At 48.1% G+C, this 12,886-nt stretch overlaps 1 long non-coding RNA gene across 1 annotated transcript in view; it reads left to right on the top strand.

Moving 5' to 3' along the window:
- LOC146863100 (uncharacterized) overlaps positions 1-8,023 on the top strand; it is a 163,271-nt gene extending 155,248 nt beyond the window's left edge. The window contains exons 2-3 of the long non-coding RNA XR_014978213.1: positions 4,319-4,398; positions 7,942-8,023. This is a non-coding gene — a long non-coding RNA (uncharacterized LOC146863100). The remainder of the gene's footprint in view (positions 1-4,318; positions 4,399-7,941) is intronic.
- The last annotated feature ends 4,863 nt before the right edge of the window (positions 8,024-12,886 follow it).

Raw genomic sequence — 12,886 nt, 5'->3', positions numbered from 1 at the left:
AAACGCATGTTGACTAATAATTATAATAAACCTCAATAATTCCAATTCAAGAAATTGCAATGCGTTTTAACATGGCTCATAAACTACAAGTCAAGCTAGTCCTTGAAGTCAAGCAAATAAGATTTAGGTCAAAGCATCCACAACAGACCAATTGTATGTATATGTTTCATCTATAGGGCTATTGTAAACACACTGGGGCTTATTTACAAGCCCCTTGCGCCACTTTTGCGTCACTTTTAACATGGGAAAAGTGACGCAAAAGTGGCGCAAGGGGCTTGTAAATCTGCCCCACTCTACTTTAGGCATACATTTGATAAGACTGACACTCTGTACACACTAAGGGCCTCATGTAGGTAAATAAATTTTACCGGTTCTTAAATACCGAGCCGTACCGAATCGGTAAATTAGAATCGGTAAGTTATATGTAGGTAAAAATTCGGTAACAGTTACCGATTCGGTAACATTCGGTAATCACGAATCGGAATTCACCGAATCGGTAAATACCGAGGTGGTATTTACCGAATCGGAAAATACCGAGGTGGTATTTACCGAATCGGTAAATACCGAGGTGGTATCTACCGAATCGGAAAATACCGAATCGGTATGTACGGATTCGGTAAATAAAATCACATGACTTGACGAAACAGCTAATCCTGTGCAACGACAGCCCACCCAACCGGGAAGTGCCCACACCCAGGCAGGTGTACATAATTAGCCGAAGTGGCCACACCCAGGCAGGTGTACATAATTAGCCGACCCTGGAGAGGCTTGGAGTGCAGAGGAGAGGCAGGGAGCCGTTGCATGTGCGAGCGGGTAAACGAACAGCATGTCCAGCCAGAGAACACAGAAAGACGGAGGGGAAAGGAGGAGGAAGCTGAAATTTAGCCCCAAGGAACTCCAGGTGCTGGTGGAGGAGGTGGTGAAGCAGCACCAGAAGCTGTTTGGAAGGCAATCCCTGCAAGTGCCTGAGGCGGAAAAGCGCAACATATGGCTGGCCATCCAGGCGCAGGTCAATGCTGTGGGAGTGACCCACAGGGACATTGAGGTCCTCAAAAAGCGCTGGTATGACCTGAGGATTGTAACCAAGAGGAAGATGGGCGACATCCAGAAGGAGGCCAGCCAGACCGGAGGTGGAACCAACAGGGCACCTGCCCTCACCGAACTGGAGGAGCTGGTGGCGGCCACAATCGAGCAAGAGAGCGTCGTGGGTCTTGGGGACGCCGACAGCTCTGCCAGAGCCGCAACACACCAAGGTAAGACGAAAGCACAGCAATGTAGCCCCCCTACCCCTATCCCACATCCCCCATTGTGAAACGAGAATCACACTGCAGTCCACACGTGTCAGTGCAGACAGGCAATGCATTCCGGGAGATGTAGTCAGGGCAACACTAACCATGACGTAAATGTTACAGGGCAACAAGGCATGTCACGCACTCGAGGCACAAGGAGACAGAGGACATATTGGAATGTGAAATGATTGATTGTGACGCTTGCAATGCAGCCCTTCGGGGACACTGAGCCAATGTTGTATTTCTGTCCACAGATGTGACATCATGCAGGACAGGGCATGCTGCAGGAGAGACGGCACACCGGCCACAAGTATCACCTCTAGCCAGCACAAGTTCAGACCAGGGAGCAGGCCCACTGGCAGCCGCACCACCAACACAGCCAGCCTCGCCGCACCCAGAGCCAGCATCACCTCACCGAGAGCCAGCTGCACCACAACCAGAGCCAGCATCGCCACTCATGTTCGAATCACCGGCCACATCTCCGCTTGCAGGTGTGAGAATGAGGAGGCGTCCAGCAGCCAGGCTACGAGCCTTAGACACCTCGTCAGACGACAGCATGGGCCCAGAAGACCGCACCGGGCCCCAGGAAGGGAGCCATGCCACTGTGCCCCACACCTCACAGGCAGCACAGAGGGGAGCAAGAGGGCGCCGCAGGTCGCGTGTCCAGAGTCCACCAGCACCCACTGACGACCATGGTGTCTTCTTGGGGCTCGAGGGCCAAATGTTGAAGCAACAGCGCCTGCAATCAAAGGCAGTTATGTCAGTCCAGAGGCACATGCGGGTGATGAAGACAACATTAGTCAACATGGACAATAACATTAGCGGCATGGCTGCGGGCATTCGGGACATGTCCCAGTCAATCCAGCAGTTGTGCAGCAAATTAGATGCTGACATCGAAGCACGGCGCCGGGAACGCCAGAGAAGGGACACTACCAGCAGGGCACTCAACCGTCTGGCAACTGCGACTTCTCTACTGTGCCGGCGCTCTGTGACGATGCAGGAGGGCCTAACACAGTGCTGCAGCGACCTGTCTCGGGGGATGGTGCAGGTGACAAGTGCACTAGGGGTGCTATTGACTAGTCAGGCGTCGACAACTGCTGCAGGGGATGCTGCGGAGAGCATCGACACCAGCAGCAGCATCACACCCCCCGTCCCAGAAGCACGCAGGAGCAGCAGGCGGCTTGGGGTTGGCTCTAGTGAGGATGCACAGGCCGTGCAATCCACCACTGCAGCGCGTATGCGCAAACATTGATGTGGCCCTGCTTAGCCACTTCCCATTGGGTGACGTAACCCTGGACATACTCCTTGTATAGATGGTATATTGCCAGATTGGCCTGTTCATGTGTTCATGGCGTGGTGCCACATTAAAACTACGTCATGACTTCTCACAACTCGCTGTGTCCCCTCACTTACTCAGAAATAGTTGCATGTGATCTCTGCCCGTCTCTCTCTCCCATCGATTGCAGTTGGCACTCTAGCTGCGTTGCCCTCTGGCTGGCCTGACTCATCCTCGTTGTCCTCAAAATATGTCAGTTCCACATCTGTCCCTTTTTTCGTGGCAAGGTTGTGCAGCATTGCACAAGTGGCAATAATCTTGCAGCAGGTGATGGGTTTGTACTGGCGTGCACCTCCGCTCTTGTGCAGGCAGCGGAACCTGCTCTTCAGTAGTCCAAACGTGCGCTCCACCACATTGCGTGTTGTTTTGTGTGCCACGTTGTATCGTCTCTCACTCTGGGTTGCTGGGTGTAGGTAGGGAGTGAGGATGAATGAACGGCATGCATATGCACTGTCGCCTGGATGAGTAAAAGGGAACCATCAGTAACATGCCTCTACACACTATGATTTGCAGGTTTCAAGGGGCGTCACTGTTACTTACCTAGCAGGTATCCCTCTCCGAATTCTCCGGCACTCAGTCGTGTGTAGATCCCACTATTCTGGAAGATGTAAGAGTCGTGGGTGCTCCCAGGAAACTTTGCAACAATATCTGTGATGATGTTCCCTGCATCACAGATCACCTGCACATTGATGGAGTGGGTGGACTTCCTGTTCCTGTAGATGTGCTCTGTGTCAGCTGGTGGACAGATTGGGATGTGTGTACCATCAATACAGCCGATGACATGGGGGAACTGTGCCATGTGATAAAAGTCTGTTTTTGTTTTCTGCAGTGCAGCCTGTGTGTTTGGGAAGCTTATGTAGTGGTGCATTCTCTGCATCATGGCATCCAGGAACTTCCTGAAGAAACGTGACAGGCAACTCTGGGATACCCCACCCACCGCAGCTATCACCACCTGATAACTGCCGGATGCCAACAGATGTAGGCTGCAGAGCACCTGCACATGTGGGGGTATGGCGTGCGCCCTTCTTATTGGATGGTCCAGGAGTGGGTGTAGGTCCCTGATTAAGTCCATGATGGTTTCGGGGTGTAGCCTGTACCTCTCATGTATCTCTGCATCAGTCAGCTGGAATAGTGTGATGCGCTGTCTGTGGATTTGTTCCTCCCGTCGCCACACCCTCAGTCCTGCTGCCTGTAGACGTAGGCGCCTTGCAATGACGTACATAGCGGCCATGTTGTCCACGCTGTTGCATTTTGGGATTGCTTATGTGCACTGTTGATGGTTACCACCTGCTTTCAATCCGTGTTAATTACCGACTCTTATTTACCGATTTTCCTGGATTTCTTAATTACCGAGTGCTCCTACATGTCATTTTAATTTTTACCACTTCATATTTACCACTTCCTATTTACCGATTCGTTAAGTATGTATTCGGTAAATCTGATTCGGTATTTTAGAATTCGGTAAATATGAATCGGTATTTACCGCCTCATATTTACCGAAAAGTGGTTTTTGGACTCCTACATCTCACTTGTCTGAATACCGGTCGGTAACGGCATATTTACCGAAAATCGGCCGTTACCGACCGGTATTTGGCTACCTACATGAGGCCCTAAGTGTAGGGACAACATGTTATTGTTTCAGGCATGCAGGAACATCCCATTGTGAATTAAGTATTAATTGTTCTTTTTCTAGATTTCGGTGTAAAGAATGCTGACAAACTGCACAGTTTCTTCGCCTGATTGCTGAGATAGGAATGCAAGCTCCTATTTAAGGTACAAGATTGCCCGTTTTTGCAAGTGGTGCTCAACCCCACCTCTAGCTTAAGAACAATACTTCTAGATTCTAGCTGTAGTATGATGCTTTTTGTTGACGCATGCTGTTGTCGAACTGTATTGCATTGTATTGCTCTGTAACATGTGCATGGTGTCTCATACTGCTGATAGGATCCAGAGAACCGTCCGATGAATGAGTGAGAGGATTTTCCTTTTATTGTGGATGGTTGGTAGAGTGTGACATTTCTAGATTTGTCTTTGTTGCTAGCGTTAATGTTGGCAGTGTGCTCCAAACATGCTGTATGAATGGTGTACTGTGTTTAAGCATGGAAAGAATAGAAGAGATGCAAGAAAGACGCATGATGTTTCCCTACTCCATTTATTTTGCAAGGCTGCGAGAATTTGAGTATATAGTTTGGCCTCTTTGGGAGGAGTTTGAGTGTTAGGGCTGACTTCTGGAGAGGTGCCCCCAACATGCTGCAGTGTGTTTGTGGTTGTTCTTATGCATAGCGAGAATCAGAGAGATGTAACATGTAGAGTTGCCTTCACGTGTATCTATGTTTTTCACAGGCAATCAAGTAGATGTCATTCTTTTGACTGATTGGTAGGGTGAACATAAACAGTGGAAGTATAATGTGAAGTATTTGATGTACTGCATGGGGATTGAGTGGGTGCTCAAGTCATGATATGGAAATATTAAAGTTATACGTAAGTCTCATGTGCAGTGGAGGTGTATGGGACGAGTAATGTAGAACATGCAAGCAAGCACCATGTGCCTTTGTGCTCTCCAAAGCATTAATGAATCATGTGTTTAATAACAACCTCATATTAACCCCTTAACTGCCCCCACCTCCATGGGCTGAGCCATTTATTGGCAATTTGGGTTGTTTGTGCTCAGGGCTTCATAACTTTTTTTCACGTAAGGTATCCATGCCCAATTTACGTCCTTTTTTGCCAACCTCCTGGGGATTCTAAAGGTACCAAGGGTTTGTGAATTCCCCTAGAGGGGACTGAGATATTTGCCAAAATACAGCTACATTTTGGTTTATGGGGGAAATTTGGGAAAAAAGTGCTGAAGAAGAAGCGTCAGTTTTTTTCTGTGCAAATGGTATGGATGAAGGGTTTGCAGTGCTTAAATCATCATATTCCCAGCTTTCAGGAACAGGCAAACTTTTGTCAGAAAACCAAAATGTTCTGCACAGTATTGGCATTTTAGTTGGACATATTCTATTTTTCCTATTTTTTGTGTGTTAGACTTGGCATCTTTTGGCGTGTTTCCCCTGAGTTTTTGCTTTCTGACCTCCCGGTTTTGACTCTGTTTTTGCTGGTGTAATGATTCTGCGCACTGCTGATCAATGGTAAAGTGCAAGTGCTCCTGTAGAAAAATGTGTTATGGATTGGTTTTTCCATGATTGGCCTATTTGATTTATGTATCAGCCCCTAGTAAAGTGCACTGCGAGTGCCAGGGCCCATAAACCAAATGCTGTTGGTGGACTGCAGCACTGGATTGTGCCACCCACACAAACAGCCCGTAAAGTGTAACTCTGGCCTGCCATTGCAGAGCCTGTGTGCCGTCTGGGACTGCCATGTCGACTTGGCAAGTGCCCCCACTTGCCAGTCCCTAAACCTTCCCTTTTCTACATGTTAGTCACCCCTAAGGTAGGCCCAAAGTACCACTGTGGGCAGGGAGCATTGTATGTGAAAGGTAGGACATGCCCTGGTGTGTGTGGCATGGCCTGATAGTGAATTACATTATATTAATTATAAACAAGGGAAAACCCGTTAGGTGAGAAGGACCTAGGGTGTTTACTATTTCAAAAAACAATTGGTCCTTCAAAATCACTTTAGTGTAAGAACAATGAATATAGACCGGAATCAGCGCTATATTAATTGGAAATGTCCAGCCGGACATATAGATTTAATAATGTACATGATGAATTGGATATACAAACAACAAAATAGAGTGGGACACAGTCCTGTGTCCTTCAACTAACAAAGCACTTAAAGACAATCACAATTTTGAAGACATTTTTCAGGCTAAACAAACAAGCTTAACGCCGATAGAAAATAAAGGGGCAAGCTTTTTAGACGGAAAACAGTCATGCACAATTTTTAACTCATGTGTTTAACATGCATGCTGTTCAGCAGGTCGACGACGTTTCGATCTATTAAAAGATATATAGATCATCATCAGGACTAATTAATGACAAGCCTGAGAGCGCACTGCCGTGAACAGATGGACGCGGAAGAAACCGAAGGGTTCCCGGGGTTAAGGGCTTCAGTCAGTTCAACCAGGTGAAACCCAACTGCGGTACTGTTGAGTAGAATTAATTTACGGGTTTAACGGCGCCGATGAATGGGAATCTGGGCGTCCGCGTTGTTTGTGGGTAGCTTGTCGATCACAAGGTTGCCTTCGTACAGGTGACTAGCTCGATCGATTCCGGTCTATATTCATTGTTCTTACAGACTAAAGTGATTTTGAAGGACCAATTGTTTTTCGGAACTGATAGTGAATTACAGCCTGCTTCGTTTTTAACTATTGCAAGGCTACTTGTTCCCCATAGGCCAGATTGGGCAGTTTGATTATAACATCCTATAATCCTAACTGACCCAGGAAACATGGTAGAATGTCGAGTTTAGTATGCCTGAACTCAGAATGATAAAGTACATCTTTTAGTGAAGTTGGTTTTAAGATTCTGTGTTTGAAAATACCACTTTTAGAAAGTAGGAATTTTCTTACCTAACCATCCAGCCTGCCTCTGCTATGTTGTGTATTGTCTGTCTGGGTTGTGAGTGACAGGGGCTGAGGGAGGCTTCAGGAGACAGGGTGAGTCAGCACAGGGCTGAATAAACCAATCTGCATGTAGATGGGTGGGAGGAGTAGCACCTCGGTCTGAATAGGGCTGTGCCTGCCATCCACAATTCTGGCTCCACCTCCTGTGTTGCGTCTGAGGACCCTGGCCCACACTGACAAAGGAAGAAGGTGTACACTGGCAGAATGCACCCAGAACTGGTTTGAACTAGGTACATGATCCTCTGCCTGCAGAGGACAAAGGATTTGCTAGTATCAATATTGGGGTCCAGACCCCAAGATTTCAGAACTCTTTTGGATCAAGAAGACTGCCAAGAAGAAGAGCTGCAGAAGCTGTGAGGAGGAACTACTGCTGGAGCAGGGTTTTCTATTTAAACCCAAAACACCAGTTTATATTTTTGTATGTTATAATTAAAATTACTAATGATTAATGATTAAGTACTAAGTTTGTTGGGTTTTTTATTAACCAACCTTACTAATGAAAGAATTACACGTGGGAATGCAACTGCATGGCTAAATTAATTAGTGAACTAAGTTGGTGAGCAAATTAATTAAATAAGTGTGGCTTATGTGATATTTGTTATGTGATTGCGCTTTAAAATAAGATGCTTTAATGCTTTTTTATGTTGCAAATGGCTAGATAAATACATACACATAAGGGTATTAGTGGGAATTAACACTGTATAATCAATACAATGTAGTAACGTTGTTTTGTGTTTCTTTTAATTAAGTTGTCCGTTGTGGCCTATTGAGAAAATGGCCGACATCTACAGCCTGCATTTGAGTAGATGAAATATGAAGAGAGGCCTCGCTGATTGTGACCTCGGCCTCTGCCTGAACTAAAAGTTATGAAAAAAGATGACAACTCTGGGATGTCCGCCAGTTATCCTTGGAAGAGAACAATTGTCACAAATGAACATTTGATAAACTTGTGGTGGCTTTACTGCGAGTGATACAATTCCGGAGAAGGGCATCCATGAATGTTACGAATTAGTTTTGGACTTCCTATTTCCTTGTTTTGAATTTTGAGATATCCAAGAGCGGAGATTTTTCTAATGTTGCAAGCTGACATCCTTACCTGCTCAACGGACGTTTTAGAGCTTTGTTTGTAACTTTTAATATGTGAATTTTAGCATAAATATTACTAGACTAGAGAGGGTCTAGGCCACTTCTTACTGAACTTATGCTCAAGAAGACCGATGCTGACTGAGAGGACGGTGACTCTACATGACAGCTTGAGAGACTTTAATTCTTTGCCGAGAGACCTGTCCTGACTTAGAGAACGACATTTAGCCAGAATAGGTAACTATGAGAATAATGATCTTGCAAATTGAATGGCTTTTTCCATATGAATTAATTTAGATAAATCATTCTTGTTTGAATTACAGTGTTGGGTGGTTATTTCTTTGTCATATTATTGAGATCTCAAATGTGTTTAACTGTTTTTATCAAGACTCGAGACAATTCAATTTGGTTGCATTGACCTCAAATTAAGTGCAGATTGATTAAGGAGTTCTCTTTATATTCAGTACGGATAGGGTAATAGAATGAATGTTGGTGTAATGGGCCCCACCAGCGTATGATGAGTGTATGTGCGCATGACTGTGAAATTACTTTGTCCGTGGAAGTAGGGAGAATTTATAAGCTTTGATCTGCAGCACTACCACTTTGCTGTGTGCTTTGCTGTGTTGGCCTGCTGTGGTTGCTTCTGTCTTGGGCAGTAAAAGGACTGGACTGAAATTTCTGAAATCTACTTCTGTGAGTTTCTCCAAGGGCTTGAGGGAGAGCTTGCCCCCTGTTCAAGAATTCTCGGGAACAGCAAAGACTTCAAGCTCAACACCGTCTACGACGCCACTGCCGACTCCGTGTCCTGAAGGCACCGCAGAGGGCACCACCACAATGCCGCACCGCAACCCTGGTCTCACCGACGACGCCTGCTAAAGCTGCCACTGAGCCGCTGCTCGCACCGCGAACTGTGGGCTTCGCACTCCGCATCGCCTCACTTCACGATGACGCCTTGGTATCCTCGATGACGATGCTCCACGGCAGAATCGACGCCGCTGCTTGCACCGTGGTTGGAGGGCACCGCTCATAAAGTTACACGATGCACTGCCCTCATCCCACACCGCAGCCTTGGCCTACCAACGCCGGAGCCATCGATTCCAGATCATCAGCCTACGACTGTGCTTCAGCAACAACCACGCCGCTGCTTGCACCATGACCTGCCAGCACCGTGACGAGCACAGCCTTCATCTCACACCGAGACCCTGGTCTCACTGACGACGCCATCTGATGCCGTCACCGAGCCACTGCTAGCACCGTGACCTGATGGCACTGCACGCCGCACCGCCCCGCTGCGCTTTGCACCATCGCACCCAACGCCAGCCGACGCCAGCACCACTGACTTTAACAAAGAGGAGATCGACCTGCAACGGGTGTGACTTCAAGGGCCCTGACGACACCTGCACCGACCTCCGGAACCGACGCCTGCGGACGCCGTGTGTTCAGAAGATCAATGAGAGGTCATCAACACCCTGCATTTCTGAAAGGTACGGTTTGCGGGTCTTCCTGACACCGTAGATGGCCCGCGACGCCTCGGTCAGCCAGAACTGTTTGGATTTGTTTGCTCACGACGCCGTGATAGCCCCGGACGGAGCTATCGACATCAAGGAACTGTTTTTCAAGATTATTTTGATACCTGAAGATTTTTAGGTACTGTATGGTGGATTTTTTTAAATGGTCTTGTCTTAAGTATATACAAATATTGGATATTTTTCTAAACTGGTGTGGTGTCCTTTTGTAGTGCTTACACTGTATTACTGTTGGTTATGTGCAGATGCTTCACACACTGCCTCTAAGATAAGCCTGACTGCTCATGCCAAGCTACCAAGGGGGTGAGCAGGGTTTGTTTTAGAAGTGTAACTCCCTTATCCTGACTAGGAAGAAGGGTCCCTATTTGGACAAAGGTGCAAGCCTTTGCCAACTAGAGACCCCCATTTCTTACATTGGTTGTCAGCGGTGAGGATAGGACTTGTGTTTGCACTTGACTTACAGTGATTGGTGTGCACTACTACCATATCGCAGACCATTACGTGCCACATACTGGTTCTTTTTCTTTTTGGCCTATTTTTGATCTTGCCAGTTTAAACTTGCTACTTCATCATGCCTGAATCAAGAGCATCATCTGTTGCATCCCCGGAAATTGCCTTTGAGGAGGATAGGTTGGAATCCTACAATGTGAAAGAATTGAAAGCGATTTGCAAGAACCTGAAAGTCCAAATCAGAGGCCTCACTAGGAAGGACGAGCTATAAAAGGCGCTGAGGGCCTGGGTAGCAGCCAGACTCGCCAGCGAGCATGCTGGTATCCTCAATGGAGAGGCGGTGGAGCCTATTCCTAGGGTGGATGTGCTTTTGGGAAGTGGGGAACCCTCCAGGCCAGGCAGCAGTAGCTTGTCCCCAGAGGAGCTGGAGGACAGGCGAGATGCAAGGAAGGTAGCAATTGAGTTAGAGAACCTCAAACTAGCCATGGAAGAGAAAAGGATGACGTTAGATTATGAAATCAGAAGGAGGGAGCTGGATCAAAGGAGTAGACCCAGCTGAGATGGTGACAGCAATTCATCAGCACAGGCAGACAGAATCTTACACATCCCTGAGAATGTGGGCAGAGAGTTCAAAAAGGGGGATGACATACAGAGGTGGTTTCAGGGTTACGAGGCAGTGATACACATGAATGGGGTCCCTGAGAAGAATTGGGGAGCAGGATTGTGGCCTCTGTTTCCAGAGGAAGCCAGGGATACTTTGACAGCTTTGGGTAATGAGCCTAACCTCACCTATGCTGATATGAAGAAGGCCCTTCTCACTAGTTATGGTCTCACTCCTGAGAAGTACAGGGATCAGTTTAGGTCCAGTAAAAAGTCTGAGGCCAACACTTGGTTGGAATGTGTCGATATGTTTTGCAGGTCGCTGGATGACTGGGTGAAGGGCAGTAATGTGACATATTTTCAGGGACTCTATAATTTGATTGCGTGGAAGCACTTGTCTAGTCTATGTTTTGCAGCTCTGCACCAGTACCTAGTTGATAGTAAGCTAACTGACCCCAGGAAGCTTGCTATGGAGGTGGACCACTGGGTGAGTACCAGTGGTTGGGGAGACTTAGCCAAAGGTGGGCAGGGTCCCCAGCAGAAAAATGGGGGGACAAGGGTAAAGCACAGGAGTTCTCTAAAGGGCCCCAAACTAATACCAAGGGTAAAGGTTCCCATCCCCCAGGAGATGAGAAGAAAGGGTCTCTACAGGAAAGCCTGCAGAGACTGGCCCCTGCAAGTGTTTTTCATGTTACCAGGTGGGTCATCTGAAGGGAGACCCTAAGTGCCCAAAGGGGACGCAGCCACCCACCGGTGGGCAGAACAAGGTGTTGGCTAGTGTAGTGCTTGGGGAGGAGGGGTGCCCACAGGAGGGTGGGGATCCCTCCGAAATGACCCTTGTCTCACTAGGGAACAGTGAGATGGTCCCAGGAAACCAGGTGCCCCCTAACACAAAGAAATACAGCACCTGGGTGACCATCAATGGAAAAAGGGTAGAGGTTCTCAAAGATACTGGAGCCAAGTAGTTGCTGTGGACAACTCAGAGCGCCAGTGTATGGTGGCGCAGGTTCCCTTTGAGTGGGGGGGTCTCAGGTCCCTTGAGGGTGGTTGTGAGCCCTACCATGCTTGTGGATTGTCTGATAGGTAACAACCTGGAGCAGTCCTTATAGAAGGATGTTGAGCTCAGGTCTCATTTGTAGATGCTTGAGTTGCCAGAGTGGGCATGCGTGTCTACTGGATCAATGGCAGCCAGAAAGGGTGATCAAGAGGACTTGGGAGTCTGAAACAGTGGCCCAGGTCCCTGCCAAGAGAAAGGGCAGGGGACGTGGGAAACCAGCCCCTGAGGTTTCCACGGACCGGGAGGAGGCTGACCTTGAGGGGGACGCCCCGGTGCCTACAGGGGAACAAGTAGCCGAGCTGGGGGACATCTCTGAGATGACCCATTGGCAGCAAGAAGGGGGTCCCACCAGGGAGGAATTATGCAAGGAGCAGAAAGAGTTCCCTACTCTAGAGGGTCTGTGGCTGCAGGCTGCAGACCAGGCAGCTGGTGATCAGTCCGGATCACATCTGATCTACTGGGAGAATGGTCTCCTGTATAGTGAGCCTAAGGTTGCTGAGCCTGGGTCAGCCCGTGTGCTGGTGGTACCCCAGCGCTTCAGGACCTTCCCACTTGGTCTGGCTCATGACGTGCCTTTTGCAGGATATTTGGGGCAGGACAAGACCTTTCACAGTCTTGTCACCCACTTCTTTTGGCCCCAAATGCGAAGGCAGTCAGATGGACACTGCAGGTCTTGCCAAACTTGCCAGGAAAGTGGAAAGAGTGGGAGGAAGGTCAAAGCTCCTCTCCAACCTTTTCCAGTTGTGGGAACACCCTTTGAAAGGGTAGGGATGGACATTGTGGAGCCACTGGATCCCAAGACAGCCATGGGCAGCAGGTACTTTCTGGTCTTGGTGGGCCATGCCACCTGGTACCTGGAGACAATCCCTCTCAGGACAACGATGGCGCCAGTGGTGGGCCGGGTGTTAATGGGGATTTTTTCCTGCGTGGGGTTCCCCAGAGAGGTGGTTTCTGACCGGGGAACCAATTTCATAACCA

The sequence above is a fragment of the Triturus cristatus genome, chromosome 2_2, assembly GCF_964204655.1.
Source record: "Triturus cristatus chromosome 2_2, aTriCri1.1, whole genome shotgun sequence".
Taxonomy (NCBI): domain Eukaryota; kingdom Metazoa; phylum Chordata; class Amphibia; order Caudata; family Salamandridae; genus Triturus; species Triturus cristatus.
Note: the sequence above shows the minus strand (reverse complement) of the source record. Positions and strands in the feature narration are given on the sequence as shown.